The sequence below is a fragment of the Tachypleus tridentatus genome, chromosome 7 (assembly GCF_004210375.1).
Source record: "Tachypleus tridentatus isolate NWPU-2018 chromosome 7, ASM421037v1, whole genome shotgun sequence".
NCBI lineage: Eukaryota > Metazoa > Arthropoda > Merostomata > Xiphosura > Limulidae > Tachypleus > Tachypleus tridentatus.
The window spans coordinates 67,922,190-67,948,526 of NC_134831.1; the positions used below are offsets into that span (position 1 = coordinate 67,922,190).

Genomic DNA, 26,337 nt, shown 5'->3' on the forward strand with positions numbered 1-26,337 from the left:
TTCACTCAATGCTTTGTTCAATTCTTTACACAGAGCATTACGAACAAAGAAAACTCATAAAAAACATGAAATAACCCAATATCACGCACTGTGTGGACCACATTAGTAGTGAACGATATAAAAATAAGCCAGTAATTTCAGGGTTTGGACTTAACAAAATCTTTCTGTAATAGATTTATTCAACAGTTTTAATAAGACCTAAAGCTGCAACGTTATGTAAATAGGAGTAGAAGACCGGATGAAGTTATAAAGCTATCATCACGTCTCCATAAAACCATCTTACTATAGCGACTAGTAAGTAACACTGTACATTGAGGAGTATTTTAGTGTTGAACAATGTATTGAGGAAACATGTGAATCAAGAATTTGGGGGCATTGGAATAATAGTTTTGAATCGTATAACTTGAAATGTTTTAACGCTAAAGCAGAATTTGAGAGTTACGTATTTTTAACACCTTTTGGCTTAATTCAGAAATAGATAATATTGTAGAAAGTGATAACACTGAATAATTGTTAACACTGTGCAACTTTAAAGCAAAGCGGTTGTAATAGAGATGAGGTAAGACTACTCAAACGATAAACCGGAGTACAGCTGAATAATAAGAAAATAAGATGGAACTGAACAAGTGATAACACTGAAGAAGTATGATGGAGCAAAGTGAGTAGGTAATAACTATGCGGAGTACAACTGAGAAAGTGTAATAACACAGTAGGGTGTAACTGAACAACTGATAATATTACAGAAGTAGAATGGAGCAAAGTGAGTAAGCGTAGACAATAAGAATGTCGAGAAGAACTGGGGCTGTAAGAAAATTTCATATCACTAAGTGACTGACTTGAATAACTGATAAAAGAGTGGGGTAGAGCTGGTTAATTAATAGGTGGTTTTAAGCACCTATGTGTTACTTTCTTTAAATGTACATTACGTCTCTGTGGTGCAGACAATAACTTACCAGTTGATTGTTTTGGGTTGAACTCTTTTGGTTTGTTTGTTTGTTTGTTTTGAATTTCGCGCAAAGTTACATGAGGACTATTTGCGCTAGCTGTCCCTAATTTAGCAGTGTAATACTAAAGGTAAGGCAGTTAGTCATCACCATCCACCGCCAACTTTTGAGATTCTCTTTTATCAACGAATAGTGGGATTGACCGTCACATTATAACGCTCCAACGGCTGAAAGGGCGATCATGTTTGGTGTGACGGGGATTCGAATCTACGACCTCGAATTACGAATGGAGTGCCTTAGCCACCTGGCCATGCTGGGCCAAACTCTTTTGATCCGCAACTATATGAAATAACCTACAAGTCACTTAGTCAACGCTAGAGATCTTCAGGCATAACATTTATAATTGATTCGGTTTGTTGTGAAAAAACATTGTGATACTCTTTCTCATTTCCTTCATTAATAAAACAACAGTTTCCTTCTCGAGAATTTCTTCATCCAGGATTAAAAGTATACAATCTTCTTTTCACTGGACTTTCTATATTATTATTACGTTGTCCGACTTATAATCACATTCGGTTATTTGGGCTAAATCCTGCCTCGTACCTGTGAAGTTTCACACGTTGTGGGACTTTGCTCATCTATGCTTGGAATTACCGTTATCAAGTAGTATCACGGCGTAACTTTTGACACCTGAATAACAAAGGAAGAGATACTAAGCTGTTATTTGGAACAAGTGTGGAAGGCAAAGGGGTTTTCTCTCGCACATTGTGTTGTGGTTGATGTGCAAAACCTATCATTATGTGGTTTTACCTGTAAGCACATTTATCTTTTTAAGACAAAGCTACTGTTCAGTTTATTAATGTAGCAATTCAGACACATACAGCAGCTTGCTACATGATTTATTTTTCTGTAACTAAACAGTAAAAAATCTTACTGATTTAGAGGCATATTAATTTAATTAGCTTGCAACACAGCTTACCAACATATTCTCCTGAAAGCTGCTAACTATAACGTAACCACTTAAACTCCCCATCATACACAAATCAGATAACTATTGTAACGATAAGGAGGTATTTGTTGATAATTTTCTACAATAAGCAGACATTGGTTAAGACCTTTGTCATACGATACGATTTTTGTAATTTTGTTAATAATACTATGTCATTAGATGAACCTTTTGATATTATAGACCAATCGTTTGATAGCTCTCAAACATTTCTCAACCAACTAAACCCATGACATCGTTTTATTTATTTAACTACAAAATTATAAAACTGCGAAGACTTTTCATGTCTTTTATGAATATGATGAAAGAAACGAAAGCTGTGAAATTAATTTTACTTAAAAACCCATCAGCATAAACACCTACCAAATGTTTTCCTACAAATTTCCATGATTCACAGTATAGTCTTCATAAAATGCTAAGGGAACCAACAAGCTAATATCTAGTAAAATGTGATATTGAAATATCACGGAATATGACGCTAATATTTAAATGTTGTGAATAAATTTATTTTCTTATTAATGATATCAGTTTGGTATGTTTTGAATTTCGCGCAAAGCTACACGAGGGCTATCTGTGCTAGCCGTTCCTAATTTAGCAGTGTAAGACTAGAGGGAAGGCAGCTAGTCATCACCACCCACCGCCAACTCTTAGACTACTCTTTTGCCAACGAATAGTAACATTGACCGTCACTTCATAACGCTCCCACGGCTGAAAGGGCGAGCAAAAAAGTATATGAAAGTATTCTTGAAAGTAATTTGAAATTGTTTTATATTTAAGGACGTGCTCTCAAGAAAACATTGAAGCAACACTTTCCCACTGTTTAAAGCTAATAAAACAGAATTCAAACAGATTTTGAACAATTTTTGAGCTACATCAACCCTGAATTTTTAAATAATATTTCAGTACAATTAACCCAAATATCGTTTGTTTTTTGAATTTCGCACAAAGCTACTCGAGGGCTATCTGCGCTAGCCGTCCCTAATTTAGTAATGTAAGACTAGAGGGAAGGCAAGCTGGTCATCACCACTCACCGCCAACTCTTGAGCTTCTCTTTTACCAACGAATAGTGGGATTGACCGTCACATAATAACGCCCCCACGACTGAAAGGGCGAGCATGTGTAGTGCGACGGGGATTCGAACCTGCGACCCTCAGATTACAAGTCGAACGCCTTAACCCACCAAGCCATGCCAGACCAAATGATATCAGAAGATACTGAATAGTCACACGGTCCAAAACATGCAATACTACTACATCTTGAAAACATTCAGAAATGACCTTGTAGGGGGTACAATAAAAAAAGTGTTTTTTTCTATTATGGTATGAAAGCTATTTAAAACATCAAGGTTTTTACTATCAGTATTGAACTATGTAAATAATACTTTTCAACGTTTTACTTTCCTGTGGCCATGAGAACAATAAGTATTGAACCATGTAAATAATACTTATCAACGTTTCACTTTCCTGTGGCCGTGAGAACAATAAGTATTAAACCATGTAAATAATACTTATCAACGTTTTACTTTCCTGTGGCCATGAGAACAATAAGTATTACTTATCAACGTTTTAACAATAAGTATTAAACATGTAAATAATACTTATCAACGTTTTACTTTCCTGTGGCCGTGAGAACAATCAATATTGAACCATGTAAATAATACATCAACGTTTTACTTTCCTGTGGCCGTGAGAACAATATTTTCCTGTGGCCGTGAAACCATGTAAATAATACTTATCAACGTTTTACTTTCCTGTGGCCGTGAGAACAATCAATATTGAACCATGTAAATAATACTTATCAACGTTTTACTTTCCTGTGGCCATGAGAACAATAAGTATTAAACCATGTAAATAATACTTATCAACGTTTTACTTTCCTGTGGCCGTGAGAACAATAAGTATTGAACCATGTAAATAATACTTATCAACGTTTTACTTTCCTGTAGCCATGAGAACAATAAGTATTGAACCATGTAAATAATACTTATCAATGTTTCACTTTCCTGTGGCCGTGAGAACAATCAATATTTAATCATGTAAATAATACTTATCAACGTTTTACTTTCCTGTGGCCATGAGAACAATAAGTATTGAACCATGTAAATAATACTTATCAATGTTTCACTTTCCTGTGGCCGTGAGAACAATAAGTATTGAACCATGTAAATAATACTTATCAATGTTTCACTTTCCTGTGGCCGTGAGAACAATCAATATTTAATCATGTAAATAATACTTATCAAAGTTCCACTCTCCTGCAGTCATGAGTACAACAAAAGTAAAAACATTGTTACTAGAAGTTAAAAAAAAAACCTGATTTGCAACAAAAATGTTTCAAGAACGGCCTCTCATCTGAACACGCACATTTGACGGGTCCACAAGAGAGAGAAAAAACTATTTCAAAATAAATGAAACAATAAAGCATGGTCATTTATGAAAGTAATTGTGTGAAACTTTTCAGCTTTACGTGTTGTTTTTTTAATTAGGAGTTTATTAACTTGTGTAGTTTTCATGTAACTGACAGTTTGAAATATTACTCTTGATGCTATGGCAAACAGTAAAGCACAACGACTTATATTAAACTGGGCTAGAAACGTATTTGTTTTCCTCGTAGTACAATCAAAATTCTATCTACTCCACGTGATTCTTTTTTCCTTAACAGTTCACTGTTGCAGAAAGTGCTTACGCATATTCAAAACTGGGAGCCAGGCATTGATTAGAATCTAAGTATTCATGGTTCGCAACCCGCTCTTACAGTGACGCGTTTCACATTTTTGGGTTTAGGGTGCACTTTAAGAATGATGTTGAAATCCTACAAAAAGCGTTGGCGGCGGGTGTTCTTGATTAGTCGGCTCCGCTCTACTTTTTAGTTCAAATGTTAGGGACGGCTATGCACAGATAACCTTTGTACAAACATTTGAAACAAAAAACAGACACTATTTTAAAAATAAAACGTGATCTGACCCTGAAATACATTTGTATATATTTGTGTTGGGCCCAGCATGACTTGTAATTCGAGGGGGGGTTGCGGGTTCGAATCCCCGTCGCACTACACATGCTCGCCCTTTCCACCGTGGGGGCTTTATAATGTGACGGTTAATCCCACTATTCGTTGGTAAAAGAGAAGCTGAAGAGTTGGCGGTGGGTGGTGATGAATAGTTGTCTTTCCTCTAGTCTTACACTGCTAAATTAGGGACGGCTAGCGTAGATAGCCCTCGTGTAGCTTTGCGCGAAATTCAAAAAACAAGCGATATTTGGGTTAATTGTACTGAAGTATTGTTAAAAATTCAGGGGTGATGCAGCTCAAACATTATTCAAAATCTGTTCGAATTCTGTTTCATTAGATTTAAACAATGGGAAAGTGTTGCTTCAATGTTTTCTCGAGAACACGTTCTTAAATATAAAACAATTTTAAATTACTTTTAAGAATACTTTCATATACTTTCTGAAAATTGGCTAGTTTTGAACTTGGGCCAAACGTAGCTCATTGATTAATGTTGAGTAAAACAGAGCTGAGGTTCACGTCTTTTAACAGTTAGAGCAACAACAACAACTAACTACACCCTGCACTTTGGGACGGTTGGTACGATATAAAAACAGTGACGGTCAAATCGCCCTGTTCGTTCTGACATTAGTAGTTCGGAAATTGTCGCTGTCAACATGTTTCTTACCCTCTAGTCTAGTGTATTATAAAATTAGTGTTGGCTCAAGTGTAAGTCTTTCCCGAAAATCCAAGAAAGAAGCAAGATAAGAAAGTAATTGACAGTAATTAAAATATTGTTAAATATAAAGGGTTTCTCTATTTATTAAGTATTTAAGTAATTCTGTAAAGTCTGTTAAGAACGTAATATTGCGTTGTTAATAGTTCATGACTTATTAATGTATACTATGTATAGAAAGTAAACTGTCATGGCTTATTAAAAAACTGTTTAAGCGCAAAGTTACATAATAGGCTATCTGCGCTTTATCCACCATGGGGAATCGATTCCGGATTTAGCGTTATAAATCTGTAAATCTATTGGTGTGGTGCAAAGATGATGTACTAGCTGTAGTGATTTTTAAGTGAGTAAAATTGTCCCAAGACTCAAGATTTAGTCGGTATTCTTAAATAAGTTTCACTAATGTATTACTAACGTATGTTTTAATAAATGATAACTGTAGGGCCAGTACACGATCGTTGAGGATTATAGGTGTATTTGCACTAGGGTTTCCGAAACAAGGTCCGTCCCTGGCAGTACCTCACCGGAATTTCATTCTTCCCCCTCCCGCTAGTACAGCGGTAAATCTACAGATTTACAACGCTAAAATCAGGGGTTCGATTCCCTTCGGTGGACTCAGCAGATAGCCCTATGTGGCTTTGATACAAGAAAACACAATCGACTCGATTATTGATTTTGGTATGACATACACCGAGGTATATTAAGTTATTTTAAGCCAAACACAATACGTTAAACTCGTGTACCGTTTGTTAAACCGAAACTGTTAAAACCACTGAGGTCAGTATTTAGTTTCGTTATGTTGATTTGTAATATCTTTTTTTTTTTCAAATTGGGTTCCAATCACACGTATTTGCATAGTTTTAGCACATGAAACATGAAATTCGAAATATGAACACAACAAACACTACATAAACATAAAATACAAACATAATTATGTGTAAAATTTAGGCTTTAAATGTTGACCACCCCTCACTAACATGCGTAATTGATCAGAGCCAACTATTAAATTTTTTTTGCTTCTTCAGCTAGCGTATAATTAGCTAAAAGCTGTCACGTGGAAAGTAGTTTTTTGATAACATAAATGATAACCTTCTTTGGGTACGCGATTTTCGTTAACCCAATTAGAAGAAAATTATACACATCACCAGCTACAAATCGTCGATATTTTCCTCTTTCGCGTACGTGATCTTTAACAGTCTAATGGAATAATGAAAGGGTAAGAGGACATTGATAAAGAAATTAATTATCGATGCTTGAAAACATGCAGTTATCAAAAAGCATTAATTCAGTATTTTTTCATAAATTTTTCAACGACCCTCTTTTCAGGACTTTATACTAAATTTTGATATTAACACATTCACCTCTCCTACTCCGTAACTGACAAAGAGAGTTCAACATCTGAGTTACACGATCATCAGAAAAACAGCCCCTATGAAGGGGGTTGATGGGTAATGGACGGTACCTACTGACTGAGGCAAATTGAGGGTGGGGGAGAAGTCCGACTGAAACCGCATTACCCGTTTTTGAAGAAGCCTCACTAGGATCTTTACAATGAATCTTTACAAGGTCTTAAAATCCAGGAATTATTGTCGAATAATAGATTAAAATCCAAAGTTACAAGGTCTTAAAATTCATGTAATTATTGTCGAATAATAGATTAAAATCCAAAGTTACAAGGTCTTAAAATTCAGGAATTATTGTCGAATAATATGTTAAAATCCAAAGTTACAAGGTCTTAACATTCACAACTGAAAACGAGAAATGATGCATTCATCAATTCTAAAATAAATAAAAAATAAATAAATAAAGGAAACATTGCATTATATGTTTTCACGGCACATTATTTTTCAGATTAAAGAAAACGCAGGGCTAAGTCTGAGCCAATAAATAGATGTTTTGGCTGAAATTATAATTTTATGCTTGGAAACCTATTACAAGACATACCTTACAATTTTTTTCCAGAAAGTGAAATTAATGACAAATCCAAGAAACCTTTGAAAAAAATAATAAAAAAACTATTTTTGTTCCCTTTTAACTGCATAATTGAATAAATGCTAAGTTTATATGTTTATAAAACAGCGAGTAGTTATTGTTTGCTTGTTTTAACCACAAAATGTACAATGTGTTATGTATAATGGGCCCACCGCAAAGATCGAACCCTAAATATTAAACCTTAAGCTCTCTATGGAGTCACTGATGAGCAGTTGATTTATAGTTGCACTATGACTTCATCATGCAATCAAACAATAATATTGTTTCATTTTACAATCAAGAATATAAGTGAGTTAGGTCAAAGGTAAAATTAATTTTCCCTCAAAATGCAGACCGTAGAAATGTAATTATATTACTTCATAACTTGCATTGTTTCAAATGTTAGAGTCTAGTTGGTGAAAGGAATTAAAAACAATGATAAACAAATCGATAAGAATAATATACGAGGTCTGTTAAAAAAATACGCGGACAGACGTCATAAAACAAAATGTACTTTATTTAGAAGTTACAGGTCTGGGACCCCTTCAAGGTAATCTCCTTCCCAACGCACACACTTATCCCAACGGTGTTTCCACTTGTTGAAACAGTCCTGGTACGCTTCTTTTGTAATGTCCTCCAGCTCCTTCGTCGCATTTGCCTTAATCTCGGGAATCGCCTCAAATCTTCTTCCTTTCAAGGGTCTTTTGAGTTTGGGGAACAAGAAAAATCGCAAGGAGCAAGGTAAGGTGAGTATGGGGGGTGGGGAAGAACAGTGATCGAGTGTTTGGCCAAAAGCTCACGAGTTCTGAGGGCTGAATTTCGCAGCAACGCGGTGCATCTTCAATTTTTCGGTCAAAATCTCGTAACAAGATCCAACTGATATCCCACACTCTTCAGCAAGCTCCCTGACAGTCAGACGTCGATTTGCCCGCACCAGGGTGTTGATTTTGTCGACGTGTGGGTCGTCAGTTGACGTGGAAGGACGTCCAGGACGCTCATCATCTTCAATGGACTGTCGACCATTCTTAAAACGTTCATGCCACTTGAAACATGCCATACGCTTCATAGCAACATCACCGTAAGCCGTGTTAAGCATAGCAAAAGTTTCAGTCGCAGATTTTCCAAGTTTAACACAAAATTTCACAGCAAGTCGTTGCTCCTTCAAGTCATTCATTCTGAAATCCGCCAAACGAAAAAATTGCACTTCACTTAAAACCGCGTAGCTAATACACAAATGAAGATATCTGCAATAGGGAAATGGCGTCGTAATCAGCTGATCTGTGCAAATCTAGCGACACCAAGCGGATTTCCCTGGAACCAACTGGAGCCGCGCAATTTAAACAGTCCGCGTATTTTTTGAAGAGCCCTCGTATTGTGCGTGTTTATTTCAGGAAATAGGTTTGTTTTTAAATGCTTTATGTGCTTGTTTATAATGGTTCAAGGTGACGCAAGATAAACAGCACACTCTTTTCAAATTCCAGGTGATTAGGGGCGCTTCACTCACAACTGGGGGTTCGAATCCCCGTCACACCAAACATGCTTCCATTTTCAGCTCTTGGAGCGATATTATGGCACGGTCAATCTCACTGTTCGCTGGTAAGAGAGTAGCCCAAGAGTTGGGGTGGGTGGTGATGACTAGATGCCTTCCTTCTAGTCTTATACTGCTAAGTTAAGGACGGCTAGCTCATGTAGCTTTGTGTGTAATTCAGAAACAAAGAAACTCTCAGAGAAAGATATTATTTATTTACCAACAGGACGAAATAAAGTACCATTGTTTCACAGAAATAGTTAATGGGCGAAAATATAACAATACAAGGTAAACATACAAATCTGTTTTGATATTTTCTAGTTTAATTCCCTTTGATAGATGAAACAAATGTAAACGAAGAAATTAAATTTGTTAATAGAAATGCTCCTTGTTAAAGAAATTAACAAAGCTTCAGATATTACCCTCGTAACCTTTTATAAGGTAATAGGTTTGTTACAGAGGTCATCATCAATCAATAGAATATCTTTATTCAAGAAAGTAACTGGGTTATCAACGGGATTTGCCACCAAACATGCTTTTCCTTTCAACCATGGAGCGTTATAGTGTGACGGTCAATCACACTGTTCGTTGGTAAAAGAGTAGCCAAAGAGTTAGCTGTAGGTGGTGTTTATTAGCTGCCTTCCCTCTCGTCCATCACTGCTAATTTTGATACGGCTAGCTCAGATTGCACTCGTATAGGTTTGCGTGGAATTCAAATAAACCAAACCGAAAGCAATGACATTTTCCCAGGAAATGTTGTTTTTGAAAAAATATAACAATTCTGTTTGCTTAAGATAACAAGTTTTTTATTATGTTGTTATTTAAGAGATAGTTTTCTTTAAAATAATATAACTTTGTTTTAGATAAGTACCTTAAATAAAGTCTCTACCATACTAGTCGTCTGCATACAATCTCTACGTCTGACTTTGATCATTTAGCAGATAACGCTGCAGGGTCCTGACCCATATACCTTAGTCGGTGCAACCCAGTGTCGTTTACGTAGCCAATGGGTCCAAATTTGAGGTATTTAGAAAAAAAATCAAGGAAGATCCGGTGGTATTCTAGATTCAGACCAGTGGTTTTGATTATTATTTTAACTGCATCTGCGAAAGACTTAACAATGGATCCTATACCACAGTGGTAAGTCAATGAGCAAAATATCCTACCTTCGGAAGAACAACCCGATCTGTACACACACCTATCGTTAAAGGTGTCTCTCTATACCATAACCGATCCTTCACTGAAATGGCCATACTGAACGGTGCCCCAAAAAGTAAATGGTTCATTTTGGGCTCTCCAGTTACTGGAAGGTACCCGCAATTTCAATAGAAAAAGTCCAAATCTTTTGTACGTGACGTTAAAGTTAATTCTATCAATTTGGAGCATTCTGGAGTTTATATCCACACAGTGAGCAGTAATTTATTGTTACATAACATCAGACGTTTCTAACTGCTTGAAGTTGTTGATTTTCCATGTATTGTCCCAAGGTATCTAGTCAAAATACCATGGTGTCCCACTGTACCTGAATATAAGCCGAAATGAGCTGCGTTTGAACAGCTCTGACAGTTGGAGCCATCCAGTGGCTTATCCGTGTGTCAGCAGGCTTAAAGTGCTAAAAATTTGGTTTCGAAAACGGTGGTAGAGAGAACATAGGTAGTCTATTGTGTAGTTTTGTTTGTATTTCCCGCAAAGTTACACGAGAATTATCTGTGCTAGCCGTCCTTAATTTAGCAGTGTAAGACTAGAGGGAAGACAGCTAGTCGTCACCACCCACCGCCAACTCTTGAGCTACTCTCTTACAAACGAATAGCGGGATTGACTGTCACATTATAACGCCTCCTCGGCTGAAAGGGCGAGCATGTTTGATATGACTGGGATTCGAACCCACGACCCTCAGATTACGAGTCGAGTACGTCAACCACCTGGCCATGCCGGACCTTGTGCTTGATAATAACCAAACCAAAAACATGAATTGAAGAGATTGTCTTTCTAGAGGAAACTTGAAAAGTTTAAAAACAACGGAAAATTTGCACAATGGGATACGTGTAACGTGCTCATTGTTTATGATACAGTGATTAAGGAGTTCTTTATTATATATATATTCATACAATTACGTGACTGTACAGTTAACCTCACAAGTTTTTCTTCTTCTCTAGAATGTGTAGCTCATTACAAAATTCCTACCTTTACAAGAGCCATTTGATTTATCTTCAAGAACATTCAGTAAAAGTAATTTCCTTTATTTGAATAACAATGACGCAATACGTTTGAAGGTTAATAACAAAACTAAAATATTTTTCCAATTTATGGATTGTAATTATTAAGCCATATTATTGTTTGTTTTCTAATTCCTGCTTTTGAGCTTTTGTCATTTCAAAAAATTATCAAGAACAAAAAACAATAACTGTACTTATAACCAACCAGACTTTCTTTTCGTTTAGGTTCTTCGGCTGGTTAACGTTACTTTTAATTACTTATAACCCAGTCATCTTGGATTTTATCCTCCTGGTGCACAAAAAATCTATATTTTGCACTGAAAGCATTTTTTTTAAAATTTCGCGCAAAGCTACTCGAGGGCTATCTGCGCTAGCTATCCCTAATTTAGCAGTGTAAGACAACAGGGAAGATAGTCATCACCACCCACCGCCAACTCTTGGGCTACTCTTTTACCAACGAATAGTGGGATTGACCGTCACGTTATAACGCCCCCACCGCTGAAAGGGCGAGCATGTGTGGTGCGACGGGGATACGAACCCGCGACTCTCAGATTCGCACACCTTAACCCACCTAGCCATGCCGTGCCCACTAAAAGAAACTTTTGTTTATATTTTCCAGGATATTCGGTTTTCTCGAATCGAATGATGTTCTGAAATATTCGATGCTGTTTTATACAGTTTTAAGAACCACAGCTTTAATTGTTGTTATAAACAGTTATAAAAACATTTAGTATTTGTAATGATTATACTTTAATTTCAGTTTGAGTTATAACTCAGATAATCGAATTTCTTTAAAGTTGTTTCTAATAATGAGATAAACCATATTTTTATATCAGGTCACATATATTGGCTTACCATAGTAGTTACAAAAAATTTTTAATTAATAATATCACGGAACGTCATTATACAAACTGCCCTTCGGTGGTACAGTGGTATGTCTGCAGACTTGCACGCTAAAAACCGGGTTTCGATACCCGTGGTGAGCAGAGCACTGATAGTCTATTGTGTAGCTTTGTGCTTAACTCAGAACAATTATTCAAATCTAAAGGTATTTTCATAAACAACAACTCGTTTTCCCTGAATGAGTTCTTAAATACTTGAGCTCGTGTTGGTCTCTGTATTTCAGTGTTGGTGACCTAGCAAGTAACTAGTATTTGGACTGAAATATTTGAAAATAAAGTCTACAGTACAGTGCATATTTATGCGAGGTTTAGTTTCGGTAAGAATACGACAGTTGCCTGTGTTTCACTTTCATGGCTTCTCATTTCTCAGGACTGTGACTGTGCTCAAACTGACGAATCTCCGAAGTTAAAGAACTAGCACACCGGTATTAAATAATTTAATTACTAGTGAACGACCCCTGTCACACCAAACATGCTCGCTCTTTCCGCCGTGTGGGCGTTATAATGTGACGGTCAATCTCACTATTCGTTGGTAAAAGAGTAGCCCATGATTTCGCAGTGGGTGATGATGACTAGCTGTCTTTCTTCCAGTCTTACACTGTTAAATTAGGGACGGCTAGCGCAGATAATCCTCGTATAGCTTTGCGCGAAATTAAAAAACAAACAAACAAACTCGTGAATGATTGTGAATTGGCGGGGATTTGAATAATTTAATTACTGGTGATTGGCTGTACCTGCTATCAGTTAGATATTTTTTGCTACAAATTTTGAAGTAAAACGCAAAACATGTGTTTTTACTAATCGTTTAATAGTTTGAGGCTTTACAAAAACAACAACAAAATATAACTAAAGAACGGGATTAAATATTATTCTAAACCATATAAGTTTGAAACGGACACAATTAGATAGTGCAAGGGTTTTGATGTGTTTTTGTTTTTTCTGTTGCTAATCCTGTATGATGTATTCCGAACTGTAGGCCTGGCATGGCCAAGCGCGTAAGGCGTGCGACTCGTAATCCGAGGGTCGCGGGTTCGCGCCCGCGTAGCGCTAAACATGCTCGCCCTCCCAGCCGTGGGGGTGTATAATGTGACGGTCAATCCCACTATTCGTTGATAAAAGAGTAGCCCAAGAGTTGGCGGTGGGTGGTGATGACTAGCTGCCTTCCCTCTAGTCTTACACTGCTAAATTAGGGACGGCTAGCACAGATAGCCCTCGAGTAGCTTTGTGCGAAATTCCAAAACAAACAAACAAACCGAACTGTATTTAATGGGAAGTTTGTCTATTGCTAATCTTGTATGATGTATTTAAAACTGATATTTGATAGGTTTTATTTGTTTGTTTGTTGCCAGTCCTTTATGATTTAATTTGAACTGATGTCACGTATTTTATAAGAGGAGAAAATGAAACGCTGTATATTACAGGTTGAGAAAGTCCAACCAAACATCAGCATTGGGGCCGAGAGTTTACTTAAAGTCAAGACAAAAATTACAGCTATCAAAGCAACTATCCTATGAAAGTCGTGTTGTGCCGTAAGGTTGAGCCCAAAGGTAAGACAATCATCCATGTTTAATTAGAGGGCGTAGTGCAGCTCCTACGGTTTGGAACAATGCAGGAGCTTTCATTAAGCTTTGATGCATTACTCCTTCAGTGTCAGCCTTGGACTGGTAAGACACTTAATTAGTGTGTAATCTGTGAAACGTTAACCACTTAGTTGCTATTAGCTACATCGTCAGGGAAACCAAACCACTACCAGGTTAATAAATATGGATCCCTGCTGGTAGTTTTCCCCTTTGGTCCTGTGAGGTACACATCGTCTAAAAGTCAGATTTTTTAAGTCCATGAACACAACTGTCATAAACACGTCATTAGTATCACCACACTGAATGGTTTATGAGGAAGTTACAGTAGAAAAACGTGACACACAAGAGTAAAACCATTCAATACTGATATTTTGGTGTTTGAAAAGTGGAGGAACTCAGCCAGGGCACTGGTTGAATCTATTTTTATTTCAGGTCCAAATAGTATGCAACGTGTTGACCATTCACTATTTACACCGTTGTAGGTTCTAGAACTTCCTAAGTTCCACTGAAAGTCAGAATACATCTCGAAACCCCTAATAAGAGTTGAAGAAATTCATGTTTACTTTTGTAAACAATAATTTACAAATGACGAAATATGTGTTACTTTTAATGTTTGAAATAAAGCACACTCTGTTGTAGGAACCTGGAACTGGTGATTAAACATCATGTCTCAATATGAATTCCTTTTGTGCTAAACATGACAAAACCAGAGGGACGCTCATTAGAGGGAATACCTCCCCAGCATATGCAACGTTGATTATTTATTGCTCTGAATAAAAAACAAAACAATAATGAAAATATATAGGCACGTCCGTTGTAATCAACGGACACAGACCGTTTGTGATAAGAGAATGATAAATAATATTATATATATATATATGTTCACCAAGTTTTATAAAACCCTTCACATATTTGACTGAGTTGTATAATCAAATTAGTGTGAAAATCAGTACCTATGTTAACACATAGGAAACGTTTCTTTTTATTTTCTTGACCTTTGATCTCCACAAACCATTCACTTCGAATATGGATCGTAGTCCAAATGTATACCAACCTTCGTCAAAATCCAATCAGCCGTTTTTGAGAAGTCTTGCTAACACACACACACACAGGGGTGAAAACATAGTCTCCGTCACCTTCGATAAGACACTCAACTGTTTTTTCACCTTGTTTTTCAGAGACCACTTATAGAAATAATTGTAATTTTTTAGCTTGAAAACTTTAATAACATGTTCGGCTTATGTTATGTGATTCTTTATCAGTATACTAAGCTATTTCTCAATCAATCAAAATATTATTATGAAATAATTTCTATAGGAATTTAGGCGACGTGACTCAAAAATTAATTATTTACCTTTAAAGTTTAGGTTTTTGATAAACACTAAAATAAGAGTAGCAAACAATGGAAGTGTAAAAACGGTTTGTGTAAATTCGATCAGAATACAGACTGTCAACATCATTAAAGTTATCACCGTAATAGTACTTTCGTCGAACGTGAATTGGCATGTAATTTTAAGTGCCTAGGAAACTAAAGAACATAAAGGAGTGAACAAAAAACTAACGAGATCATTTGAAACCATTAAGTGAGAACCTAAAATGTAATAAAACATTAACCACCTCCTGTTCAGAACTTTTAACACAAAAAAAAATAGTAAGTCCGAAAAAGAGTGTGTATGTGTGTTTTCTTATAGCAAAGCCACATCGAGTTAACTGTTGAGCCCACCAAGGGGAATCTAACCCCTGATTTTAGCGTTGTAAATCCGTAGACTTACGCTGTACTAGTGGGGGGGGGGGCGAGAACGAGAAAGTAAGGGAACCATTGAATAAAACTAAAAAGAAGAGAAAGGAAGCTGCTTTGTATAACTGCTGGTTTATAAACAATTGAAAGACCATAAAACAATGGTATATTACCGCCACTGCTACGAAAGTACCAGAACAATTTTTTCGGAAACATTTTAGTTAATTTAAGTATTCGAAACGTTGAGTTACTTCTTTCTTATTTCCAGTTATACAATTTTTGTTTAAAACTTTATACGTGTTTTTATTATGAAGTAAAAGTAACTCGAATCGTAATAATTAAAATTAATCAAATCGTGTAGAACAAGACAAAAACTCAGATCCTTATTTAAGATGATTTGCTGTTCATCTAGAAGTTCATTGTAAAACAGATTTATAAGTGTTTCACCATTGATGCTCTGCTTTGAGTGCAAAATTATTTTATGTTTAATTTAAGAAGATTCAGTTTCAAAAAATTTTTTCTTCTAAAATTCAACTTGCACGATCATCACTAGGGGAAGACAAGGTAGGTTTGATTTACCTATAATTCTGTTACACTATTTCCCTGATTAAAATTAACTTACCACCATCACGAACCTTCACATGTTTTCGAATACTGCAAATCAAATAAATACAACATAACCATAGAAAACACCCAAATACTAAATAAAGAAACAAACATTAATAAATATATCCAACATCTAAGCACGCCCTCTACATTTCTACACTCAATTACATAACCGTCTCCAAACATGTGGTCAGCTACCGGTCAGTAACCCTTTCTTTCTTTGTGAACCTGACGATGACCGAAACTAAAGGGACACTCAGTAGAAAGCATACTTCCGCCGTGAAGCGTTAATAATGCTGGTATTTCAAAAATTACGAAATATGTCTTTATGTTTGGACATGAACCATTTTTAGCTGGACAACTAGCAATTATTTTCTTCATACGTCTACTAAGTTTCATCAAAATCCGATTATTTTTTAATGAGTTACAAAGCAAAAATAATGTAAAAATTCGGTACATATGTTAACAAATGAGGATTTTTTTTTCGTGACCGTGCTCTGACCTTGACCCTCCAAACACTACTCACTTCTAAGATAGGTCATAGTTCAATGTGTAAAGCAATTTTCGTCCGAATCCATTCATCGAATCTCAAGCGATCAATTCAGCCTTTCACCCATCACTATACTGGTACAGGTATGTTGATGATACAATTGTTGGATTCACATCTACAGAACACACACTTAGGTTTTTAAATCACGTTAGCTCGATACACTTCAACATTAATACCACCAGTAAACAGGAAAAACTAACCAGATAACATTCCTTAACCTCAAGATCACTAAAACTGATACACAATTCAAAACAGAAATTCACAGAAAAATCACCCAAACTGAATTATACATTCCCTGGGACGCAGCACATGAAACAAAACAAAAACTCAACATATTAAGAAACCAAATAAACACAACCACAAAACTGTCCATCTGATAAAATTAATGATAAAATCAACAAAATAAAACAACACTTCATTAACATCAACAAATTTTCTCAAAAAAACCTTGGAAAAAATTATACACACACACCTAGACCAACAATAAATCCGAAGATACAACAGACTACAAAACCTGACACTGCTGCATATCATATTTTCCCGACATCAACGAAAAAAATAACCAACATTTGAAAAAAAAAAATAACAAAACACAACATTCAAGTAAACACCAAATTTATTCAAAAACCAGATTAAAAACTAAAGTCCACACTATGTAAAAACTACACTGACAAATACAACACCAACACAATTTATAAAATAAAATGCAACAACTGCCACGACTTCTATATTGGAGAAACAAGCAAAAAAATGGAAACCAGATTTAGAAAACATAAAAAAACAACAAACCCTTCAAACGTTTTTGAACACTGCAAATCAAATAAACACAGAAAACACCCAAATACTAAGTAGGGAAACAAATATAAATAAACGCAAAATCGAAGAAGCCATACTTAACAACAACAGTCCAAAATTAAACCAATATAAAGAAATGTTTGCTTGTTTTGGAATTTCGCACAAAGCTACTCGAGGGCTATCTGTGCTCGCCGTCCCTAATTTAGCAGTGTAGGACTAGAGGGAAGGCAGCTAGTCATCACCACCCACCCCCACCTCTTGGGCTACTCTTTTACCAACGAATAGTGGGATTGACCGTAACATTATAACGCCCCCACGGTTGGAAGGGCGAGCATGTTTGGCGCGACGCGGATGCGAACCCGCGACCCTCAGATTACGAGTCGCACGCTTTAACGCGCTTGGCCATGCCGGGCCTTATAAAGAATCACCTTTATACCTATATTGATTAATAACCTAACATCTAATTGCAACGCCCTCTACAGTCCCGTACCCGTTTACACTCTCGTCCCTAAGACTTGTGCCAGGTAACGATCAGTTGCAAACTCTCTCTTTGTTAACCTGAAGATAACCTAGGAAGGTCGAAACGTTGTTCTCTGCTTTATTAGCAAAAGTGTTTGTACCCATACCAGCCGTTCTGAGAAAACACATTAGTTTTTGTTATATATCTTAGTTTCAATAATTATTTGAAACAACTAAAAGATAAACGACAGGATAGTCTGGAGAGAAGACAAAACTGTATCAGTACTTGTGTATACGAAAAGGAAGTAAAAATAATTTGGAGAAAAACAACAACAACTAACAATGCTTGATATATTTCCATTCTTTCTATACTCTTGTGCAAATATATATATGTATATATATATATATATACTCACTCTTGTTGTTGTTGTTGTTTGAAGTTAAGCACAAAGCTACGCAATGGGATATTTACCATCTGCCCACCACGTGTATCAAAGCCAGATTTCTAACGTTGTAAGTGCGCAGACGTTCCGCTGTGCTAGTGGAGGGTCAACCTGAGTCTTTATATATACATACAAAATTATAATGTTATTTAGAGATACAAAGAGATGTGTGAAGAGCCAATCTAGAAAATCAGAAACTCTGAACCTGAGACTATAAGTTTAATCAATAATAAGATATTAAAACTTCACAGTCCTCCGCACCTCAGTGGTAAACCTGAGAGATTATAGCTGAGATTCGAAGTTCGATCCTACCATTAAATACAGTACAGTATTGTGCTTAAGAATAAAAAAAAAGTCGAAACAAAAACCGCTCAAGCTTTTATCCTAACTTAAAGAAACATGGGGACACATTTTCATCGAAACATGATACTATACTATATATTTTTAATAACATTAATTACTATAATGTGCACTAACTCTGAGAATCTTATTAGTAACGTTCACAGTTGTATAACAGAATACTGTTACAGACATATAACACGATTAATCAATGAATAAATAAGTATCCCAGAATTTGAAAACATTTAGTCTTCTGTCTGGAGAGAATTTTAGAAGCTTACAGAAAAACCTCATTAAATATTATACAAATGTTTTAGATATAAATAGAGCAACATCTGATTGAAGAAAAATGACAATAAAATATAAAAAAAGTCACCAGAATGTTTGTGGAAAGATACACGAAGAAATATCTTCGTTCAGGATATTATAATTTTGAATTTCTTGTCAACAATATCCAACAGAATTAACTATCTGGCTACTCTTTTCTGACTAAATTGAGAAATATGACTGTCACTCTTAGGGCGCACCTATGATCCCCTATATGGCAAATTACTTTCCGCAGGCGTGACGCCGACCAAATATTCACTTTTGAGCTCCAGAATACAAGGCATCATAAGACATCCAGATCCAATGGAACTGTAAGTTACTTTTCCAGACATGACTCTGCCATCATTTCATAAGCTCTAGAATATAAAAAATCGTAAGAAGTTTGCTAAATAAGTTAAGAACCAATAGAACCATAAGTTTTTGAGCTACAGAATACAGAGAATCATACGTTACTTCTTGTAAAAGTGATTAAAACGCCTTGTAGCGAGGTTCAGAGCAGACACGGTTACACACAACCCAGTATTCGTTCTGAACTTTGCTGGTAAACGCTAAAATACTTGGTTTGAATTTCGCGCAAAGCTACACGAAGGCTGTCTACGCTAGCCGTCCTTAATTTAGCAGTGTAAGACAGCTAATCATCATTACTCACTGCCAACTCTTTGACTACTCTTTTATTAACGAATAGTGAGTTTGATCATCACATAAAGATAACGCCCCCATGGCTGAAATGTCGAGTGTGTTTAGAGTGACGGGGATTCGAACCCGCAACCCTAAGATTGCGAGTTGAGCTTCCTAACCATCTGGCCATGCCGGCCCGAACTATAAGTAATAAGAATATTTTTCATAAGCGAACACTGATTAATTAATCTTCTAAACGTGAACCGACCTTGTATTTTGAAACTTAGATAACTTCCTTTAGGCTTACATAACCTACTGTTTTGAAACTTAGATAACTTCCTTTAGGCTTACATAACCTACTGTTTTAAAACTTAGATAACTTCCTTTAGGCTTACATAACCTACTGTTTTAAAACTTAGATAACTTCCTTTAGGCTTACATAACCTACTGTTTTGAAACTTAGATAACTTCCTTTAGGCTTACATAACCTACTGTATTGAAACGTAGATAACTTCCTTTAGACTTACATAACCTACTGTTTTAAAACTTAGATAACTTCCTTTAGGCTTACATAACCTACTCGATTCAACTGAACGCTTCTTCATTTTATTTTTATCCTATCGTTGTCTGAATCACTTCTTTTATTCTCACCACCATTTTCGACTGCTGTAAAGACAATTCTTTGAGAACTGAAAAAAATGAATAAAAAAACGTCTACTTTGAACAGTGACTGAAGCCGCCGAAACGTATGAATTTATTCAAGCGTGAGACATTGCAATTATTAAACAATTAAAATAATAAGAATATAAAATGACATACGATGGGGTTAGTATTGCACGAATCATCGAAAGAAGGTTTTCAAAAACAAAATTTCAGAAAATGACAGATATAAAAAACTTACCTGGATGTTCACTTTCACTCTCAGAAAATCAGTTTAGTCTTATGAATTCACTTCCGGCCTCATTACTGTCAGAAGACCAGTTTAGTCTTATGAAATCACTTCCGGCCAAACAAAACTGGCTAGATCTCTAGGTTAAAGCAAGGTCTTTCTGTTGATACAGAACTTTGACCTGGAAGAATATTCTTCAGAGGTCACGTTATCCTTCACGCGAATTTAACGACGCCTTTTTTTTATTAAGTGTATGGATGTTAAAACAAAAGTGCCTTTTTTATTCTTGAACTGAGCTTAAAGCTACACAACAAGTCATCTGTGCTCTGCACATTATGAATATCGAAACCTGGATTCCAGCATTGTAAGTCCGCAGACATACTGTTATACCAATAGGGGGCTGCCTTTTTTAACTCAGTTATTTGGAAACTTATATATGAATGAGACATTATTCTAAGATCTGTAGGATGCGAGAAGTTTTAATTGGTAAGGTATTACTTTAACATTTATAGTCTCCCGCTGGTACAGCGATAAATCTATGGATTTACAACACTGAAATCAAGTGTTCGATTTCCCTCGGTAGACTCAGCAGATAGCCCGATATGGCTTTGCTAAAAGAAAACAAAAAAAAATACTTATAGTAATACGTATAATATAAAAGCATTGATTTCACAAGGTCTTTTAATATGCGGTGGACTGAACTGATACGAAGGAGGAGTGGACAGAAACCTTAGCATTACTACTATTGCATTACATTTACCATGTGAACATTTGTTATAAGTTCTAAGCAAATTTTAGTCAGTTTCAAGTAAAACAACAACAAATAAATTCTGATAAACTGATTCAATTACATGAGAAGTCAGCAGAGCCACCTAGATTCACGTTTGGTCAATACCGAGTGAACAAAAATTGAACAATAAAAATTTTTGAAATTGATATTTAATATAGTTTTAAGTAAAGTTTTACAAAAAAAAAACCAATGGTATTTAACTTTGGTCGCGGGTTTGGTAATACACAATTCCTCGACATTCGTATTGACTTATTAGTGAGTTAAATAATATGCAAAACATTCTTGGAATTAACATTTATATCAAATCAAAGTGCAATGTCACGCTTAAATGTAATCACTTTATTATTATTATTTTTTTTACTTTTATTCTGGGACGTAACAGGTTTTATTTTTCGTTTTTTATTTGTCTTATGCCTTGAGAAAAATAGACTGACATAATAAACTATTTTTATTGGATGAAAATTTACCTTTAGGGAGATTTTCGTCTGCAACTTCAATCCCCGATAAAATTTATGAACCTTCGACTTCTATTGTTTATGCATGCACTCAGGGTCTGGTCGGTTGGTTAGCCGAAGGAGGTTAATTGCAACCTTGATATCATAACTGAAGTCAATAACCTTTAGCCTGGAGGGAAAACCTATGATTATGACACAACGCCCTCTCTCTCTTTGAACATTAACTTTTGAAGTTTAACTCTTGAGCTGTTGATTAAATTGTCAGCGAGTAAGAAGGGAATGCCGCACCATCAGTTCATTACCATAACTTACACCACAGCTGCGGTAGTGTAAGGGCATTACGACAATATCATTTACTCGGCTTTTAATCGGATCTTGCTTTTTTGCAGCAAAGAATGTAATACAGGTATGTAATCGTTATTATTTACCTGCGTCTGTTTATGTAATCTACTGTGAATGAATTTGAATACTAGATGTTTATATAAAAAATGTTATATTTTAAAGGAAAATACCTGCATCCTGTAGATGGCTCGTCGTCAATTTCTGGACGCATATTGTCAAGTATTAATAGCGTTCGCACATTTGAGCGTAAGTACCACTTGATTCACCAGAATACTCAACTCTGTCGATTTAATCTGTGAATATCAAAGACAGGCACGACTTAATTTTACCTACTCTCTAATGTTAGTTCACCTTGTATTAAGAGTGTCCGGATTGCATCATAATCCGACAACACGCACCCATGCGAGTTTCCTGTCTGCTTTCGAAATATTTATTATAGTTTTTTCTTCAGTTGAGACCTATGGTTCTCTTTCGTTACCTGTAATGTTATATTTTTATTTGTTATATATAAATAAATGCACAATACTGCTTTATTAACGCACTCGTGCATTTCATTCTAAACAGGACTATTATTTTTGCGTTTATAGAAAATTCTGCTACTGCTCTCCATCCACAGCTAAGGGATTAACTGTCATTCTTATAACACATTCAAAGCTTAAAGTGCAAGGAATATTTCGTGGTTTCACACGTATTCGAAAACGGCATAATCAAGAGCCAATTCGAGCCTGCATAACACTTTCAAAATTTTGATTAGGAATTATGAGGCTAAGAACACGAAATGAGGTATGTAAAGGCTGATTCCTACAGGATAATCACGTTGCGTTATCTCTCCAGGTCAGGTGAGCGTCAAGCAACTACATTTGGTAAACTGACCAGATCAAAACAATAATAATATTAAAATGTTTAGGTCAAAACGTAAGAGGCCGAAACAAATGTACTACATAGACTCTTTGCTTCATAATAAAACACATAGAATCACTATCGATAGGTAATCTGGTTAAGAAAGCCTGTAAATATTTTTATTTATAAAATAATTAGATCAAAGCAATATTTAAAACAATGGTAAGTATCATTTAAACTAAATCACGAGACAAAAAATACACAATGTAAACATCTTAGATCACAAAGAAAGTGTACGTTGTATGCTGTATAGGCCAAAGATGTGCAGTGTACGTAAGCCAGGTTAAAATTATAACAAATCAAGTTCTGTGTGGCTTACGTAAACTAGACCGTAGGACAAAAAGATTACCATATAAAAATTTAAGTCACAACGCAGATGTACGGTATAAGCTCTCTAGGCTATAAATGTACAATATACATATATCAAAAGATAGGTCGATAAATCATATTGCATATTAAGTTAGAACAAATCAGTTCATGTGTGACCTGTGTAAACTAGACCGTAGGACAAAACGTTCACCATGTAAACATTCTAAGTTGCAATAAAGATGCAAAGTACAAACTGGCTAGGCCTAAAAATAGTCGAATCACGAAATATTTACATAGACCAGGAGAAAGGTGAATAAATTATGTCAGGTATATTCGGGGCTGGATTATTTGGTAGGTACGATGCCTAAGGTCTACGCAATTTCATATCAGAACTTATAAGTTATATATTTATAATTTATCGAACTTTTGGTTTAACTTATATCGCTGGTAAGGCCTAGGCCGTACAATCGACTTGATCCGGCACTGGGTAAACTTACTATGTCAGAATAAGCATGAAAGAAGAAACGGAAAAGAAAAAGAAAGTTGGAAAGAATTTCCCTTTGTCAACTGAATGGAGCAATATAAAAATTTACAAAATAACGAAGGAAAACAAACTAGCAAACAAAGTGGTCGGATCAGGAGAAAGAATCATGTGAAAATTCAGAAAATAAATATAAGCTATCAAATAGACTGGTTGGTTGAGAAGAAAGTAAATTAGATATATTAAACATAGATTTAATACCTTCACACGATTGGTTGGATGAGTAAAAACTAAGGTTGTTTACGTTTGTATGGAAGTGAAAATTTAAAAGCTTAAATGTAAAAATTAATTAGGCTGTGCTTAAACTCAAATAATACCACCTACATACAGGTTGCTTCAGAACAAAGTTTAATAATTATGTAAGTTAGACTCTGAATTAAGTTTTCAAGTTAACACCGATCACAATTTAGTCATACGTACGTTTTTCAATAGGCCCTGCATGGCCAGGTGGGTTAAAACGTTCGACTCATAATCCCCGTCGCACCAAACATGCTTGCCCTTTTAGTCGTGGGGACGTTATAATGTGACGGTCAATCCCAATATTTGTTGGTAAAAGAGTAGCCCAAAAGTTGGCGGTGGGTGGTGAAACTGGCTTCCTTCCCTCTAGTCTGAGACTGCTAAATTAGGGATGGGTAGCGCAGATAGCTCTCGTGTAGCTTTGAGTGAAATTTAAAAACAAACAAACTTTTTTCATTAATAAGATTCTTGTAAGCTCTTGCTTGGTTAGGTGTAGGGTGAACAAAATAACGTTGGTAAACTAACCAGATGATGAAAGCGGTAACATTTCACAATGTTTAGATGTATTTGATCAGAACAAATATAAACCTTCTAAAACTGGCTCGACCAGACTAAAGATTGGAAACTGAAATGCGCATCACTTATTAAACTAGATAACTGTATACGGTTACAGAGTGTAGTTCATTACACAAGTGTAAATGTGGTACATACGATCATTAATTAACACGTGTCGGTATCCAAAGTGTTGTAAGATCTACAATGTATTTACATTGCGGCATATGTAGCCAAAGCTTCAGTGATAGCACTATGTAACAAGATTTTTACATTTTCTTGTTCCTCGGTAGAAAGTGTGATTTCCCAATTGCTTATGCCTAAAGTAAATGAAAAAGACCTATTTGTTTTCTCTTCAACTTTGCTTTTGTGACCTGGGAGCGAAAAACGAAAATATGATTGGGAGACTACATTTGGGGGCTGATACATGAAAGTGATTTACATTACAGTTGCAAATCTCGAAAAACTACTCACTTTTAAACATTTTTGTGTAACTTTAGTATAAATACATGTAAATCTTGATTCATATGTTGTTTTATTCAGACGTTATGTAAATGAAAATGTGCAAATTTGCCCGTTTTTACATAGAATATAGGTTAATTTCTAAATTTCATTATCCGAGTCACAAAAGCGAAGTTTGAAGTGAATAATGGCCATTTTCTGTACTTTTACAACATAAGCAATTAAGAAATAACACATACTATTCAGGAACGAAAGTTGTGTTACATAGTGTAAGTTTAGGGGCTCATAGCAACGCTAAAACTTGGGATAGCTTATTGCGCATCTTTGTGCTAAAGAACAAATTAAGAAGGCTATAGGTTTCGGATCATCTATAGATCGTTCAGCACACGTTTTCTTATATGGAACTGTGAAATTGATAAAAGGTTTCAGTTGTAAAGTTCTCACTTGTTTGTTGTGATCCATTTATCATTTAGCTCAGTGTTCCGTTTAAACGCCAGCTCCTGCTACAGTAATGTGTTTAAATGTCAGCTCCTGTTATACTGTTGTATTTAAACGCCAGCTCCTGCTACAGTAAAGGGTTTAAATGCCAGCTCCTGTTACACTGTTGTGTTTAAACGCCAGCTCCTGCTACAGTAATGTGTTTCAACACCAGCTCCTGTTACAGTGTTGTGTTTAAACCCCAGTTCCTGTTAAAATATTATGTTTAAACGCCAGCTCCTGTCACAATGTTGTGTTTCAACACCAGTTCCTATTACAGTGATGTGTTTAAACCCCAGTTTCTGGTACAAGTGATTAGGTGAAATGAATAACGATTTTATAAAGAAAGCGTTACATTTCTAATGATTCTATATTTTTTATCATGTGTACAAGTATATGAAGGAGTATTTATTTGTTGTTACTTATTCTCAATGAATTCTTAAACGTGTAAACAGTTCAACATATCATATTATATTGTGTAGCTTAGTCATAGGTCATATCACAGTGTGTAGAATAGTAATTCGTCGGAACATCATGTTGTAGTTTGTAGATTAATCATAGATAGGGACATCACATCGTGGTGTGTAGATTAGTCATAGCTACAGACATATCATAGTGTGTAAATCAATCACAGGTCGAGGTA

General features: G+C 35.6%; 1 long non-coding RNA gene across 1 annotated transcript in view; it reads left to right on the forward strand.

Moving 5' to 3' along the window:
• LOC143255890 (uncharacterized) overlaps positions 1-26,337 on the forward strand; it is a 145,770-nt gene that overhangs the window by 110,490 nt on the left and 8,943 nt on the right. Inside the window, exon 3 of the long non-coding RNA XR_013030909.1 lies at positions 13,707-13,832. This is a non-coding gene — a long non-coding RNA (uncharacterized LOC143255890). The remainder of the gene's footprint in view (positions 1-13,706; positions 13,833-26,337) is intronic.